The sequence below is a fragment of the Ranitomeya imitator genome, chromosome 1, assembly GCF_032444005.1.
Source record: "Ranitomeya imitator isolate aRanImi1 chromosome 1, aRanImi1.pri, whole genome shotgun sequence".
Lineage (NCBI taxonomy): Eukaryota > Metazoa > Chordata > Amphibia > Anura > Dendrobatidae > Ranitomeya > Ranitomeya imitator.
This window is the reverse complement of record NC_091282.1, coordinates 613,162,023-613,180,610: the sequence shown is the minus strand read 5'-3', so window position 1 is coordinate 613,180,610 and position 18,588 is coordinate 613,162,023.

Sequence of the window (18,588 nt, the reverse complement as noted above, 5' to 3'; positions counted from 1 at the left end):
ATATACTACGTGGCTGGACAATATACTACGTGGCTGTGCAACATACTACATGGTTTGGCAATATACTCCGTCACTGGGCAATATACTACGTGGCTGGGCAATATACTCCGTCACAGGGCAATATACTACGTGGCTGTGCAATATACTACGTGGCTGGGCAATATACTCCGTCACAGGGCAATATACTACGTGGCTGGGCAATATACTACGTGGCTGGGCAATATACTACGTGGGCTGTGCAATATACTACGTCACTGGGCAATATACTACGTGACTTGGCAATATACTACGTGACTTGGCAATATACTACATGGCTGGACAATATACTACGTGGTTGGGCAATATACTACGTGACTGGGCAATATACTACGTGGCTGGGCAATATAGTACGTGACTTGGCAATATACTACGTGGCTGGGCAACATACTATGTGGCTGTGCAACATACTACGTGACTGGGCAATATACTACATGGCTGTGCAATATACTACGTGGCTGGGCAATATACTACGTGGCTGGGCAATATACTACGTGGCTGGGCAATATACTACGTGGCTGGGCAATATACTACGTGACTTGGCAATATACTACGTGACTTGGCAATATACTACATGGCTGGACAATATACTACGTGGTTGGGCAATATACTACGTGACTGGGCAATATACTACGTGGCTGGGCAATATACTACGTGGCTGTGCAATATACTACGTCGCTGGGCAATATACTACGTGACTGGACAATATACTACATGGCTGTGCAATATACTACGTCACTGGGCAATATACTACGTGTCTGGGCAATATACTACGTGGCTGGACAATATACTACGTGGCTGTGCAATATACTACGTCGCTGGGCAATATACTACGTGACTTGGCAATATACTATGTGGCTGGGCAATATACTACGTGGTTGGGCAATATACTACGTGGGCTGTGCAATATACTACGTGGACATGCATATTCTAGAATACCCGATGCGTTAGAATCGGGCCACCATCTAGTACTGTATAATGACCCCGCATGATGCTCCATACTGTATATTGGCCACACGTGATGCTCCATACTGTATAATGACCCCACATGATGCTCCATACTGTATATTGGCTGCACATGATACTTCGTACCATATAATGGCGACACATAGCTACTCCTAAACTCCGTACACCTCGCACACACGTGGCTCCGCTCCGTACACCTCGCACACACGTGGCTCCGCTCCGTACACCTCATGCATACACGCGGCTCCGCTCTGTACACCTCATGCACACACGCGGCTCCGCTCCGTACACCTCATGCACACACGTGGCTCTGCTCCGTACACTAAATGCGCACACGCGGCTCTGCTACATCCACACTGTACACCTCCTGACCCCACACAAGGCAGCATACTTACCTCATCCTGCGGCTGCAGCACCATGTCATGGCAAGTTGGCAACCAGCACAGGCAGCCGAGTCCTGCAAGCCACGGAGGTCCCGATCATGTGACCCCTGACTCCTCCCCTCCTGTGACCTCATCACAGGTCCTGTGCACAGAAAGCAGGCAGCAGCCATACGGAAGGGTAAGGGCTCGGGGCATGGCTTAACAAGGCGTGTCGGTCCTGCTGTCTGCGGGATCAGAGCGTCCCGTGCCGGACAGCAGGGCAAAGGTTCAAAACCGGGACAATCCCGCACAATGAGGGACGGTTGGGAGCTATGCATCTGTATATAGTAGACTAGCTGAAGAGCCCGGCGTTGCCTGGGCATAGTAAATATCTGTGGTTAGTTATAGCACCTCACTTCTCTTATTTTCCCATCACGCCTCTCATTTTCCCCCTCACATCTTTCATTTTCCCCCTCACTCCTCTCATTCTACCCTAACACTTGTCATTTTGATCTCACATCTGTAATTTTTCGATCACTCCATTATTTTCCCTCACTCCTTTCATTTTTACCTCACACCTCTCATTTTCCCCTCAGTATATACATGTTTGTCATCTCCCTTATATATAGTAGACACCTGTATGTCATCTCCTGTATATAGTATATACCTGTATGTCATCTCCCCTGTATATAGTATAGACCTGCTGTATGTCATCTCCTCTATATACCTTATGTGTCATCTCTTTTATATAGTATATACCTGTTAGAAAGGAGTACAACAGGAGCATATAGGTAATTAAAGTTCATAATACTTTAAGCTTGTTAAATTTAACTTAATAAAGTGCATACAGTGTACAAAAGCCAATGCCAAATAAAGTGCATAAGGATGATTAAAACGAAGTGGGTATTCCCCGGTGTGAGCTGTCCATGAAGCCACTTTCATTGAGAAAGCAAGCACACCGGAAGGCGAAACGCGCGTCGGGGGTTTGAGCTGGTGGATCCTACCCGATGTCTCCTGTCCTGGTGTCCCGCATTGGTAAGCGCTGCTCTTCACATTTGGTACTTTTGTGCTGTGAGGTACTTCTTACTCACTGGCCAACCTGGTATATGGACTCTTGGCAGCACTTCCCTTTTGCAATATTGCATGCTGGATTCATGGACAGCTCACACCGGGGTATACCCACTTTGTTTTAATCATCCTTATGCACTTTATTTGGCATTGGCTTTTGTACACTGTATGCACTTTAAGCTTGTTAAATTTAATTACTTAATAAAGTATTATGATCTTTTAATTACCTATATGCAACTGTTGTACTCCTTTCTAACAGTTTCTATGGAGTTGGTTATTCGTTATGGTGGGGGGGTTTTCTGCACTATTTAGTGCTTCATTCTCCCCCTTGTGTTAAAAATGTTGCCTGGTTCCGTTATCATATAGTATATACTTGTATGTCATCTTCTCCTGTATTTATATGTGTGTATATATACAGTGGGACAAAAAAGTATTTAGTCAGTCAGCAATAGTGCAAGTTCCACCACTTAAAAAGATGAGAGGCGTCTGTAATTTACATCATAGGTAGACCTCAACTATGGGAGACAAACTGAGAAAAAAAATCCAGAAAATCACATTGTCTGTTTTTTTAACATTTTATTTGCATATTATGGTGGAAAATAAGTATTTGGTCAGAAACAAAATTTCATCTCAATACTTTGTAATATATCCTTTGTTGGCAATGACAGAGGTCAAACGTTTTCTGTAAGTCTTCACAAGGTTGCCACACACTGTTGTTGGTATGTTGGCCCATTCCTCCATGCAGATCTCCTCTAGAGCAGTGATGTTTTTGGCTTTTCGCTTGGCAACACGGACTTACAACTCCCTCCAAAGGTTTTCTATAGGGTTGAGATCTGGAGACTGGCTAGGCCACTCCAGGACCTTGAAATGCTTCTTACGAAGACACTCCTTCGTTGCCCTGGCGGTGTGCTTTGGATCATTGTCATGTTGAAAGACCCAGCCACATTTCATCTTCAATGCCCTTGCTGATGGAAGGAGGTTTGCACTCAAAATCTCACGATACATGGCCCCATTCATTCTTTCATGTACCCGGATCAGTCGTCCTGGCCCCTTTGCAGAGAAACAGCCCCAAAGCATGATGTTTCCACCACCATGCTTTACAGTAGGTATGGTGTTTGATGGATGCAACTCAGTATTCTTTTTCCTCCAAACACGACAAGTTGTGTTTCTACCAAACAGTTCCAGTTTGGTTTCATCAGACCATAGGACATTCTCCCAAAACTCCTCTGGATCATCCAAATGCTCTCTAGCAAACTTCAGACGGGCCCGGACATGTACTGGCTTAAGCAGTGGGACACGTCTGGCACTGCAGGATCTGAGTCCATGGTGGCGTAGTGTGTTACTTATGGTAGGCCTTGTTACATTGGTCCCAGCTCTCTGCAGTTCATTCACTAGGTCCCCCCGCGTGGTTCTGGGATTTTTGCTCACCGTTCTTGTGATCATTCTGACCCCACGGGGTGGGATTTTGCGTGGAACCCCAGATCGAGGGAGATTATCAGTGGTCTTGTATGTCTTCCATTTTCTAATTATTGCTCCCACTGTTGATTTCTTCACTCCAAGCTGGTTGGCTATTGCAGATTCAGTCTTCCCAGCCTGGTGCAGGGCTACAATTTTGTTTCTGGTATCCTTTGACAGCTCTTTGGTCTTCACCATAGTGGAGTTTGGAGTCAGACTGTTTGAGGGTGTGCACAGGTGTCTTTTTATACTGATAACAAGTTTAAACAGGTGCCATTACTACAGGTAATGAGTGGAGGAAAGAGGAGACTCTTAAAGAAGAAGTTACAGGTCTGTGAGAGCCAGAAATCTTGATTGTTTGTTTCTGACCAAATACTTATTTTCCACCATAAAATGCAAAAAAAAATGATAAAAAAAACAGACAATGTGATTTTCTGGATTTTTTTTTCTCAGTTTGTCTCCCATAGTTGAGGTCTACCTATGATGTAAATTACAGACGCCTCTCATCTTTTTAAGTGGTGGAACTTGCACTATTGCTGACAGACTAAATACTTTTTTGCCCCACTATATATATATATATATATATATATATATATATGTGTGTGTGTCATCTCCTCCTGTATTAGACGTCGTTCATACGTTATTTGGTCAGTATTTTCACCTCCGTATTTGTAAGCTAAATTGGCAGCCTGATAAATCCCCAGCCAACAGGAAGCCCTCCCCCCTGGCAGTATATATTAGCTCACACATACACATAATAGACAGGTCATGTGACTGACAGCTGCCGTATTTCCTATATGGTACATTTGTTGCTCTTGTAGTTTGTCTGATTATTAATCAGATTTTCATTTTTAAAGGATAATACCAGACTTGTGTGTGTTTTAGGGCGAGTTTCATGTGTCAAGTTGTGTGTGGAGTTGTGTGTGGCGACATGCGTGTAGCAACTTTTTGTGTGTCGAGTTGCATGTGACAGGTTAGTGTAGCAAGTTGTGTGCAGCAAGTTTTGCGCATGGTGAGTCTTGTGTGGTGCTTTTTGTGTGAGGCAACTTTTGCATGTGTTGCAACTTTTGTGCATGTGGCAATTTTTCTGCGTGTGGCGAGTTTTCCATGAGGTGAGTTTTGCACGTGTGGTGAGTTTTGCGTGAGCCTAGTTTTGCATGTGGCGAATTTTGCGCGCGGCGAGTTTTGAGCAGTGACTTTTGTGTTTCGACTTTTATGTGGTGAGGTTGGTGTATGTGTGGTGAAATGTGTGCTGAGGGTGGTATATGTGTTCAAGCACGTGGTAGTGTGGCGCATTTTGTGTGTTCATATCCCCGTGTGTGGTGAGTATCCCATGTCGAGGCCCAACCTTAGCAACTGTATGGTATATACTCTTTGGCGCCATCGCTCTCATTCTTTAAGTCCCCCTGTTCACATCTGGCAGCTGTCAATTTGCCTCCAGCACTTTTCCTTTCACTTTTTCCCCATTATGTAGATAGGGGCAAAATTGTTTGGTGAATTGGAAAGCGCAGGGTTAAAATTTTGCCTCACAACATAGCCTATGATGCTCTCGGGGTCCAGACTTGTGGCTGTAGCTGCGACAGTGCAGATGCTAATCCCGGGGACACACACACCTTTTATATATTAGATAAACTATATACTACATCAGTACACACAGTATATACTGTTATATCTTAATATTACTATGTCCAACCTGTAAATAGTATATACTTTATATAATACATCACTACACACAGTATATACTGCGTGAAGCTGTGACCTCTGTTACAGCTAGAGGGTGCTGTTTGTGCTCCCTAGAATGCGCAGAGGCGTATGAAGGCCATAGGTGTGCATGGCAATTGCAGGTGTAGCTGTGATTGCAATGTGAGGTAGTGACTCGTGTCACAGGTAGGGGTCGCTGTGTGTTCTCCCCAGGTTGTGCATGCAGATGTATGAAGTCCATAGGTATGCATGGGAGTCACGGATTTCCGGTCTGGGTTTTCCATGTGGCTGAAGGCCACAGGTTTGTATAGGTTAAAAGCCCTACAGTAATAGGTATGGGTATGTCAGGTGCCGTCAGTGTCAGTCTGGTGTGTGCTGGTGTGCAGAGCAGAGGCCTGCAGAGCGCTGGCTGAGTGCCTGGAGGCACAGGCCAGCAGAGCCAGCACCCAGGGCAGCTGAATAGCCTGGCACCCGCAGCATACACATTGATGCAAGTAGTCCATGGTAACTTGTTGTGAATTCTGTTGTCGGGCTCCCTTCTGTGGTCATGAATGGTACTTCGGCTGGTTCTGTCCATGGACTTCCTCTGGTGGGTGTTTCTGAGTTTTCTTCCACAGGTGACGAGGTTAATTCGTTAGCTGGCTGCTCTATTTAGCTCCACTTGGATCTTTGCTCCATGCCACCTGTCAATGTTCCAGTATTGGTCTAGTTCACTCCTGGATCGTTCTTGTGACCTGTCTTCCCAGCAGAAGTTAAGTTCCTGCTTGTTTTTCTTTGGTTTGCTATTTTTCTGTCCAGCTTGCTATTTTTATTGTTGTCTTGCTTGTTGGAAGCTCTGGGACGCAGAGGGAGCACCTCCACACCGTGAGTCGGTGCGGAGGGTCTTTTTGCGCCCTCTGCGTGATCTTTTTGTAGGTTTTTGTGCTGACCGCAAAGCAACCTTTCCTATCCTCAGTCTGTTCAGTAAGTCGGGCCTCACTTTGCTAAATCTATTTCATCTCTGTGTTTGTATTTTCATCTTACTCACAGTCATATGTGGGGGGCTGTTATGAACAGGTGATTCAGAACCACAATGGACCTAGTGGTTAAGAGCACACAAGTGACCTGATAGTTACTAATAACATAGGACGAGCTCTGAGACGTGGGAACTCTGCTGACCGCAATCCCTAATCCTATCATACCACACTAGAGGTAGCCGTGGATTGCGCCTAACGCTACCTATGCAACTCGGCATAGCCTGAGAAACTAGCTAGCCCTGAAGATAGAAAAATAAGCCTACCTTGCCTCAGAGAAATTCCCCAAAGGAAAAGGCAGCCCCCCACATATAATGACTGTGAGTTAAGATGAAAATACAAACACAGAGATGAAATAGATTTTAGCAAAGCGAGACCCGACTTACTGAATAGACCGAGGATAGGAAAGTTAGCTTTGCGGACAACACAAAAACCTACAAACAACCACGCAGAGGGGCAAAAAGACCCTCTGCACCGACTAACGGTACGGAGGTGCTCCCTCTGCGTCTCAGAGCTTCCAGCAAGCAAGAAAAACCAATATAGCAAGCTGGACAGAAAATATAGCAAACAAAAGTAACACAAGCAAAACTTAGCTTATGCAGGGCAGACAGGCCACAAGAACGATCCAGGAGAAAGCAAGACCAATACTGGAACATTGACTGGAGGCCAGGAACAAAGAACTAGGTGGAGTTAAATAGAGCAGCACCTAACGACTTAACCTCATCACCTGAGGAAGGAAACTCAGAAGCCGCAGCCCCACTCACATCCACCAGAGGAAGCTCATGGACAGAACCAGCCGAAGTACCACTCATGACCACAAGAGGGAGCTTGACCACAGAATTCACAACAGTACCCCCCCCTTGAGGAGGGGTCACCGAACCCTCACCAGAGCCCCCAGGATGACCAGGATGAGCCAAATGAAAGGCACGAACCAGATCGGCAGCATGAACATCAGAGGCAAAGACCCAGGAATTATCTTCCTGACCATAACCCTTCCACTTAACCAGGTACTGGAGTTTCCGTCTCGAAATACGAGAATCCAAAATCTTCTCCACTATATACTCCAACTCCCCCTCAACCAAAACCGGGGCAGGAGGATCAACGGATGGAACCACAGGTGCCACGTATCTCCGCAACAATGACCTATGGAATATGTTATGGATGGAAAAAGAAGCTGGAAGGGTCAAACGAAAAGACACAGGATTAAGAACCTCAGAAATCCTATACGGACCAATAAAACGAGGCTTAAACTTAGGAGAGGAAACTTTCATAGGAATATAACGAGATGACAACCAAACCAAATCCCCAACACGAAGTCGGGGACCCACACAGCGCCTGCGGTTAGCGAAACGTTGAGCCTTCTCCTGAGACAATGTCAAATTGTCCACCACATGAGTTTAAATCTGCTGCAACCTATCCACCACAGTATCCACACCAGGACAGTCAGAAGACTCAACCTGCCCTGAAGAGAAACGAGGATGGAAACCAGAATTGCAGAAAAACGGCGAAACCAAAGTAGCCGAGCTGGCCAGATTATTAAGGGCGAACTCAGCCAAAGGCAAAAAGGACACCCAATCATCCAGATCGGCAGAAACCAAACATCTCAGATATGTTTCCAAGGTCTGATTGGTTCGTTCAGTCTGGCCATTTGTCTGAGGATGGAAAGCCGAGGAAAAAGACAAATCAATGCCCACCCTAGCACAAAAGGCTCGCCAAAACCTCGAAACAAACTGGGAACCTCTGTCAGAAATGATGTTCTCCGGAATGCCATGTAAACGAACCACATGCTGGAAGAACAATGGCACCAAATCAGAGGAGGAAGGCAATTTAGACAAGGGTACCAAATGGACCATCTTAGAGAAGCGATAACAAACAACCCAAATGACCGACATCTTTTGAGAGACGGGGAGATCCGAAATAAAATCCATAGAGATATGTGTCCAGGGCCTCTTTGGGACCGGCAAGGGCAAAAGCAACCCACTGGCACGAGAACAGCAGGGCTTAGCCCGAGCACAAATCCCACAGGACTGCACAAACGAACGCACATCCCGCGACAGAGACGGCCACCAAAAGGATCTAGCCAACAAATCTCTGGTACCAAAGATTCCAGGATGACCAGCCAACACTGTACAATGAACCTCAGAGATAACTCTACTCGTCCATTTATCAGGGACAAACAGTTTCTCCGCTGGGCAACGGTCAGGTCTATTAGCCTGAAATTTTTGCAGCACCCGCCGCAAATCAGGGGAGATGGCAGACAAAATTACCCCCTCTTTGAGAATACCCGCCGGCTCAGACAAACCCGGAGAGTCGGGCACAAAACTCCTAGACAGGGCATCCGCCTTCACATTTTTAGAGCCCGGAAGGTACGAAACCACAAAGTCAAAACGGGAGAAAAACAGCGACCAACGAGCCTGTCTAGGATTCAACCGTTTGGCAGACTCGAGATAAGTCAAGTTCTTGTGATCAGTCAAGACCACCACGCGATGCTTACCTCCTTCAAGCCAATGACGCCACTCCTCGAATGCCCACTTCATGGCCAGCAACTCTCGATTGCCAACATCATAATTACGCTCAGCAGGCGAAAACTTCCTGGAAAAGAAGGCGCATGCTTTCATCACCGAGCCATCAGAACTTCTTTGCGACAAAACAGCCCCTGCTCCAATCTCAGAAGCATCAACCTCGACCTGGAACGGGAGCGAAACATCTGGTTGACACAACACAGGGGCAGAAGAAAAACGACGCTTCAACTCTTGAAAAGCTTCCACAGCAGCAGAAGACCAATTGACCACATCAGCACCCTTCTTGGTTAACTCAGTCAACGGTTTAGCAATACTAGAAAAATTATTGATGAAGCGACGATAAAAGTTAGCAAAGCCCAGGAACTTTTGCAGACTCTTCAGAGATGTCGGCTGAGTCCAATCATAAATGGCCTGAACTTTAACAGGGTCCATCTCGATAGTAGAAGGGGAAAAAATGAACCCCAAAAATGAAACCTTCTGAACACCAAAGAGACACTTTGACCCCTTCACAAACAAAGAATTCACACGCAGAACCTGGAACACCATTCTGACCTGCTTCACGTGAGACTCCCAATCATCCGAGAAGACCAAAATATCATCCAAGTATACAATCAGGAATTTATCCAGGTACTCTCGGAAGATGTCATGCATAAAGGACTGAAACACTGATGGAGCATTAGAACGCCCGAATGGCATAACCAGGTACTCAAAATGGCCCTTGGGCGTATTAAATGCTGTTTTCCATTCATCGCCCTGTTTAATACGCACAAGATTATACGCACCACGAAGATCTATCTTGGTGAACCAACTAGGCCCCTTAATCCGAGCAAACAAATCAGACAGCAGCGGCAAGGGGTACTGAAATTTGACCGTGATTTTATTTAGAAGGCGGTAATCAATACAAGGTCTCAGCGAACCATCCTTCTTGGCCACAAAAAAGAACCCTGCTCCCAATGGCGATGATGACTGGCGAATATGACCCTTCTCCAAGGATTCCTTTACGTAACTCCGCATAGCGGCGTGCTCAGGCACAGACAAATTAAACAGTCGACCTTTAGGAAACTTACTACCAGGAATCAAATCGATAGCACAATCACAATCCCTATGCGGAGGTAGGGCACTGGACTTGGGCTCATCAAATACATCCCGGTAATCCGACAAGAACTCTGGGACCTCAGAAGGGGTGGATGATGAAATAGACAGAAAAGGAACATCACCATGTACCCCCTGACAACCCCAGCTGGACACAGACATTGATTTCCAATCCAATACTGGGTTATGGACTTGTAGCCATGGCAACCCCAACACGACCACATCATGCAGATTATGCAACACCAAAAAACGAATATCCTCCTGATGCGCAGGAGCCATGCACATGGTCAGCTGGGTCCAGTACTGAGGCTTATTCTTGGCCAAAGGCGTAGCATCAATTCCTCTCAATGGAATAGGATACTGCAAGGGCTCCAAGAAAAACCCACAGCGCCTAGCATACTCCAAGTCCATCAAATTCAGGGCAGCGCCTGAATCCACAAATGCCATGACAGAACAGGATGACAAAGAGCAGATCAAAGTAACGGACAAAAGAAATTTTGACTGTACCGTACCAATGGTGGCAGACCTAGTGAACCGCTTAGTGCGTTTAGGATAATTGGAGATAGCATGAGTGGAATCACCACAGTAAAAACACAGCCCATTCTGACATCTGTGTTCTTGCCGTTCAGCTCTGGTCAAAGTCCTATCGCACTGCATAGGCTCAGGTCCATGCTCAGATAATACCGCCAAATGGTGCACAGTTTTACGCTCACGCAAGCGTCGACCGATTTGAATGGCCAAAGACATAGACTCACTCAGACCAGCAGGCATAGGAAATCCCACCATGACATCCTTAAGGGCTTCAGAGAGACCTTTTCTGAAAATTGCTGCCAGCGCACATTCATTCCATTGAGTGAGCACAGACCACTTCCTAAACTTCTGACAATATATCTCTACCTCATCCTGACCCTGAGACAGAGCCAGCAAATTTTTCTCTGCCTGATCCACTGAATTAGGTTCATCATACAGCAATCCGAGCGCCAGAAAAAACGCATCAATATTACATAATGCAGGATCTCCTGGCGCAAGGGAAAATGCCCAGTCTTGAGGGTCGCCACATAATAAAGAAATAATGATCTTAACTTGTTGAACTGGGTCACCAGAGGAGCTAGGTTTCAAAGCCAGAAACAGTTTACAATTATTCTTAAAACTCAGAAACTTAGCTCTATCTCCAGAAAACAAATCAGGAATAGGAATTCTTGGCTCTAACATAGAATTCTGAACCACAAAGTCTTGAATATTTTGTTCTCTTGCAGTGAGATGATCCACACAAGAAGACAGATCTTTAATGTCCATCACTACACCTGTGTCCTGAACCACCCAAATGTCTAGGGGAAAAGGGAGACAAAACACAGTGCAAAGAAAAAAAAATGGTCTCAGAACTTCTCTTTTCCCTCTATTGAGAAGCATTAGTACTTTGGGCCTCCAGTACTGTTATGAACAGGTGATTCAGAACCACAATGGACCTAGTGGTTGAGAGCACACAAGTGACCTGATAGTTACTAATAACATAGGAGGAGCTCTGAGACGTGGGAACTCTGCTGACCGCAATCCCTAATCCTATCATACCACACTAGAGGTAGCCGTGGATTGCGCCTAACGCTCCCTATGCAACTCGGCACAGCCTGAGAAACTAGCTAGCCCTGAAGATAGAAAAATAAGCCTACCTTGCCTCAGAGAAATTCCCCAAAGGAAAAGGCAGCCCCCCACATATAATGACTGTGAGTTAAGATGAAAATACAAACACAGAGATGAAATAGATTTTAGCAAAGCGAGGCCCGACTTACTGAATAGACCGAGGATAGGAAAGATAGCTTTGCGGTCAACACAAAAACCTACAAACAACCACGCAGAGGGGCAAAAAGACCCTCCGCACCGACTAACGGTACGGAGGTGCTCCCTCTGCGTCTCAGAGCTTCCAGCAAGCAAGAAAAACCAATATAGCAAGCTGGACAGAAAATATGGCAAACAAAAGTAACACAAGCAAAACTTAGCTTATGCAGGGCAGACAGGCCACAAGAACGATCCAGGAGAAAGCAAGACCAATACTGGAACATTGACTGGAGGCCAGGAACAAAGAACTAGGTGGAGTTAAATAGAGCAGCACCTAACGACTTAACCTCGTCACCTGAGGAAGGAAACTCAGAAGCCGTAGCCCCACTCACATCCACCAGAGGAAGCTTATGGACAGAACCAGCCGAAGTACCACTCATGACCACAAGAGGGAGCTTGACCACAGAATTCACAACAGGGGGCTGCCTTTTCCTTTGGGGAATTTCTCTGAGGCAAGCTAGGCTTTATTTTTCTATCTTCAGGGCTAGCTAGTTCCTTAGGCTGTGCCGAGTTGCATAGGGAGCGTTAGGAGCAATCCACGGCTATTTCTAGTGTGTGTGATAGGATTAGGGATTGCGGTCAGCAGAGTTCCTACGTCCCAGAGCTCGTCCTTATTATCAGTAACTATCAGGTCATTCCGTGTGCTCTTAACCACCAGGTCCATTATTGTCCTGACCACCAGGTCATAACAGTAACTAGTCTCAGATGTGGACAGTCCTGTGCCGGAGGTGGATGTCCTGTGTCCGAAAGAGGACTAGAATGTGTAACGATTGCAAACAGGTGGATATGGTGCCCGGCTGCTATCCTGAGGATATCCTGGGCTGTGTGAGTAAAGAGACTGTGATGAAGTGATGCAGGACACCCAAGAGAACTAGTTAGAGAAGGGCTGGCGTGTGTGAGGCTGTGTGTATGGAGACTGTAATATGGCATGCGGTTGCCCCACGGATACTGGACAAGGAGAGGCCTAGCCTGTTTAGGGACCGCAAATCTAAAGCCGTATGATATGTATTGCTATGTACTGGTGTGAACTGAACACTGATAATATATACTGAAGTTATATGCATTTGTGTGAATTGGACTTTAATGCTGTGAGGAAACACATTAAAGAGACTTTTGTGTTGGAACTTTGTGGGCCACTGCCTCTTCACTGCATACTGCAGCCTTACATACGTATGTTATATCTTATGTTACTATGTCCCATCTGTATATAGTATAAACTGTATATAATACATCACTACACACAGTATATAGTTAAATCTTGTATTACATCTGTGTATAGTATATACTGTATATAATACATCACTACACACAGTATACAGTTAGGGCCAGAAATATTTGGACAGTGACACAATTTTCGCGAGTTGGGCTCTGCATGCCACCACATTGGATTTGAAATGAAACCTCTACAACAGAATTCAAATGCAGATTGTAACGTTTAATTTGAAGGGTTGAACAAAAATATCTGATAGAAAATGTAGGAATTGTACACATTTCTTTACAAACACTCCACATTTTAGGAGGTCAAAAGTAATTGGACAAATAAACATAACCCAAACAAAATATTTGTATTTTCAATATTTTGTTGCAAATCCTTTGGAGGCAATCACTGCCTTAAGTCTGGAACCCATGGACATCACCAAACGCTGGGTTTCCTCCTTCTTAATTCTTTGCCAGGCCTTTACAGCCGCAGCCTTCAGGTCTTGCTTGTTTGTGGGTCTTTCCGTCTTAAGTCTGGATTTCAGCAAGTGAAATGCATGCTCAATTGGGTTTAGATCTGGAGATTGACTTGGCCATTGCAGAATGTTCCACTTTTTGGCACTCATGAACTCCTGGGTAGCTTTGGCTGTATGCTTGGGGTCATTGTCCATCTGTACTATGAAGCGCCGTCCAATCAACTTTGCAGCATTTGGCTGAATCTGGGCTGAAAGTATATCCCGGTACACTTCAGAATTCATCCGGCTACTCTTGTCTGCTCTTATGTCATCAATAAACACAAGTGACCCAGTGCCATTGAAAGCCATGCATGCCCATGCCATCACGTTGCCTCCACCATGTTTTACAGAGGATGTGGTGTGCCTTGGATCATGTGCCGTTCCCTTTCTTCTCCAAACTTTTTTCTTCCCATCATTCTGGTACAGGTTGATCTTTGTCTCATCTGTCCATAGAATACTTTTCCAGAACTGAGCTGGCTTCTTGAGGTGTTTTTCTGCAAATTTAACTCTGGCCTGTCTATTTTTGGTATTGATGAATGGTTTGCATCTAGATGTGAACCCTTTGTATTTACTGTCATGGAGTCTTCTCTTTACTGTTGACTTAGAGACAGATACACCTACTTCACTGAGAGTGTTCTGGACTTCAGTTGATGTTGTGAACGGGTTCTTCTTCACCAAATTAAGTATGCGGCGATCATCCACCACTGTTGTCATCCGTGGACGCCCAGGCCTTTTTGAGTTCCCAAGCTCACCAGTCAATTCCTTTTTTCTCAGAATGTACCCAACTGTTGATTTTGCTACTCCAAGCATGTCTGCTATCTCTCTGATGGATTTTTTCTTTTTTTTCAGCCTCAGGATGTTCTGCTTCACCTCAATTGAGAGTTCCTTTGACCGCATGTTGTCTGCTCACAGCAACAGCTTCCAAATGCAAAACCACACACCTGGAATCCACCCCTGACCTTTTAACTACTTCATTGATTACAGGTTAACGAGGGAGACGCCTTCAGAGTTAATTGCAGCCCTTAGAGTCCATTGTCCAATTACTTTTGGTCCCTTGAAAAAGAGGACGCTATGCATTACAGAGCTATGATTCCTAAACCCTTTCTCCGATTTGGATGTGGAAACGATCATATTGCAGCTGGGAGTGTGCACTTTCAGCCCATATTATATATATAATTGTATTTCTGAACATGTTTTTGTAAACAGCTAAAATAACAAAACTTGTGTCACTGTCCAAATATTTCTGGCCCTAACTGTATATTATATCTTGTATTACTGTCACATCTGTATATAGTATATAATAGATCACTACACACAGTATACAATGTATTATATACAGTATATATTACATATATCACTATACACAGTATATACTGTTATATCATATTACTATGTCACAACTCTATATAGTATATACTCTATATAATAGATCACTACACACAGTATACAATGTTATGTTATATACTTTATGTCAGTGTTTTTCAACCAGTGTGCCGCGGCACACTAGTGTGCCGCGACACATGGTCGGGTGTGCCGCGGGGAACGGGAGTCAGCTGTTCTCTGTGCCGACTGTCAAGCTGACAGCCGGCACAGAGAAGCTGCAGCGCGCCGGCTCCCGGAGATCAATTGTACTCGCAGACATCTACCAGCTGCGAGTACAACTGAGGCTCTGACCGCTGGGTCAGAGCGACGCCAGCAGCGTGATCAAGTCATGTGATCACGCTGCTGACGTCACTATCCGGCGCGCAGGAGAAAGAAGAGACTTGGTGGTAAGTGCTCCTGTGCTGTGGAGCTGAAGACACCGAAGATTCAGCGTGGGGCGGGTTTATGGGGAGTATGTGGGGGGATTTATTAAGTGTGTGGGGGGATTTATTAAGTGTGTGGGGGGATTTATTAAGTGTGTGGGGGATTTATTCAGTGTGTGGGGGGGATTTATTCAGTGTGGGGGGGGATTTATTCAGTGTGGGGGGGGATTTATTCAGTGTGTGGGGGGGATTTATTCAGTGTGTGGGGGGGATTTATTAAGTGTGTGGGGGGATTTATTAAGTGTGTGGGGGGATTTATTCAGTGTGTGGGGGGATTTATTCAGTGTGTGGGGGGGATTTATTCAGTGTGGGGGGGGATTTATTCAGTGTGGGGGGGGATTTATTCAGTGTGTGGGGGGGATTTATTCAGTGTGTGGGGGGGATTTATTAAGTGTGTGGGGGGATTTATTAAGTGTGTGGGGGGATTTATTAAGTGTGTGGGGGGATTTATTAAGTGTGTGGGGGATTTATTAAGTGTGGGGGGATTTATTCAGTGTGTGGGGGGGATTTATTCAGTGTGTGGGGGGGATTTATTCAGTGTGGGGGGGGATTTATTCAGTGTGTGGGGGGGATTTATTCAGTGTGTGGGGGGGATTTATTCAGTGTGTGGGGGGATTTATTCAGTGTGTGGGGGGGATTTATTCAGTGTGTGGGGGGGATTTATTCAGTGTGTGGGGGGATTTATTCAGTGTGTGGGGGGGATTTATTCAGTGTGTGGGGGGGATTTATTCAGTGTGTGGGGGGATTTATTCAGTGTGTGGGGGGGATTTATTCAGTGTGTGGGGGGATTTATTCAGTGTGTGGGGGGATTTATTCAGTGTGTGGGGGATTTATTCAGTGTGTGGGGGGGATTTATTCAGTGTGTGGGGGGGATTTATTCAGTGTGCGGGGGGGATTTATTCTGTGGGGGGGGATTTATTCAGTGAGTGGGGGGATTTATTCAGTGTGTGGGGGGGATTTATTCAGTGTGTGTGGGGGGGATTTATTCAGTGTGTGGGGGGGATTTATTCAGTGTGTGGGGGGGATTTATTCAGTGTGTGTGGGGGGGATTTATTCAGTGTGGGGGGGATTTATTCAGTGTGTGGGGGGGATTTATTCTGTGTGTACGTGGGGGGGGGCTGGAATTTATTTAGCATGTGTGGGGCAGGGTGCATTTATTCTGTGTGGAAGGGGATGGATTTATTCTATCGGAAGGGGAGTGGATATATTCTGTGGGGGTGAGTGGGGAGATGGGGGTGGACACAGTAGCGAGGGGAAAAATGTGTGCTGACAGTACTGGGAGCAACGGTGATGGGATGTGTGAGGACAGTATGGGAAGTCGGGGGAATGTGTGAGGGGGGAATGTGTGAGGAGGAAATATGGAGAGAGCAAAGGGGTATGTTAGCAGGGGGGGGATGTACAGGAGGAGGCTATTAGAAATGTGTGCAGACAGTATGGGGGGATGAAAGTGTGAGTGGATACAGAATAGATACTGAGTAGTGTGAGGGTAACAGCCAGGAGGAGACAGTATGCCAAGTAGGAGGAGTGTAATGAAGGGGCACAGTAGAGAGACTGGGCTCTCTATGAGGGACACCGTATGAGAAGGCAGTGTGAAGTATGGAAAAGAGAGAGAGGGTAGTGTGGATGGCATGTACCATAAGAGGGACAGTGAGGGTCATATTATGTGCTGGGAATAAAGTGAGGGGCAATTATTTACTCAGGGGCTCAGCCTAGGGCAGATATTGTTATTCCGGAGCATTATAATAACACTGCTGTCTTTAAGGGTGTTGTGTCGGGATGTGCTGCAGAAGACAGGAGAAGATGGAAGTCTGCAGAAACGAGCTCTGCTGGTGGATGAGAAGAGTCATCATGGCATCTGGACAAGGTGAAGATGAAAAGAAAGAGGCGACTCCACAAACAACGTCATCTATCAGGTACCTGGATGTAAATGTGTTTTTCTTGTGATACTAATTCTCATTTTTATTTGTTAGGAACATTAAAGGGGATGTCCAAGGTTGTGATGAGTCTGCAGTCATACTATGTGACTGCAGACTTCTGAATTCTCACAGTGCACACTGCTATCATAATTCTCTGATGTTGGTGATTTACATACATGCGGTCACGTGCTGACTAGACATGTGTGGCCTCATTCAATGAAAATGAATTGACTGAGGCCGGACATGTCTAGTTAGAATGTGGCCAGAAGTATCCAAATCACATACTTGTGCTGGCATGACCGTCCACTCTGGCCACCGGCAAGGGAGAATCCTGAAAGTGTGCAGTGCTTGCGCTGTGAGAATTCAGAAGCCTGCAGTCACATAGAATGACTGCAGACTTTCATCTCAAACCTGGACGCACCATTTTGTGCCATTTTGGTTGGTGGTGTGCCTCGGGATTTTTTAAGTATAAAAAGTGTGCCGCGGCTCAAAAAAGGTTGAAAATCACTGCTTTATGTAATAAAACACTACACACAGTATATACTATATCTTATATTACTATGTCCCATCTGTATATAGTACATCACTATATACTGTTATATCTTATATTACATCTGTATACAGTACAGACCAAAAGTTTGGATGCGCCTTCTCATTTAAAGATTTTTCTGTATTTTCATGACTATGAAAATTTTACATTCACACTGAAGGCATCAAAACTATGAATTAACACATGTGGAATTATATACTTAACAAAAAAGTGTGACACAACTGAAATTATGTCTTAGGCTACTTTCACACTAGCATCGTTTGGCCTCCGTCACAATGTGTCGTTTTGGAGAAAAAACGCATCCTGCAAAGTTGCCCGCAGGATGCGGTTTTTCTCCATAGACTTTCATTAGCGACGCATTGCGACGGATTGCCACACGTCGCATCCGTCGTGCGATGGATGCGTCGTGTTTTGGCGGACCATCGGCACAAAAAACGCTACATATAACTTTTTTTGTGCGTCATGTCCGCCATGCGCAGCCGGAACTCCGCCCCCTCCTCCCCAGACCTTACAATGGGGCAGCGGATGCGTTGAAAAACTGCATCCACTGCCCCGTT